The sequence below is a fragment of the Merops nubicus genome, unplaced genomic scaffold, assembly GCF_000691845.1.
Source record: "Merops nubicus isolate BGI_N331 unplaced genomic scaffold, ASM69184v1 scaffold3078, whole genome shotgun sequence".
NCBI classification, from domain to species: domain Eukaryota; kingdom Metazoa; phylum Chordata; class Aves; order Coraciiformes; family Meropidae; genus Merops; species Merops nubicus.
The window spans coordinates 11,076-11,336 of NW_008626147.1; positions in this window are offsets into that span (position 1 = coordinate 11,076).

The following is a 261-nucleotide window of genomic DNA, read 5'->3' on the forward strand; positions in this document are numbered from 1 at the left end:
ATTTGTGACCATGACCATCACCACGGGTGGAAGCTGTGAGCGCTTCCACGCCTGGAGGACTAAACCCACCTACCTCTTCCTTGCTAACGCGGCAAACCTTCACCGGCGGCCCCAGACAACCTCGCAACGCGCCGCTTGCGATACTCACAGGAAATATTTCACAGAAAACCTTTACAGCGGCGCACCCCCACACCGAGGTGACGGGCCCCTCCCCGTATCGCCCCCACGGCCCGCTCGCGGCTCTCACCCCGCTCCCCTCGG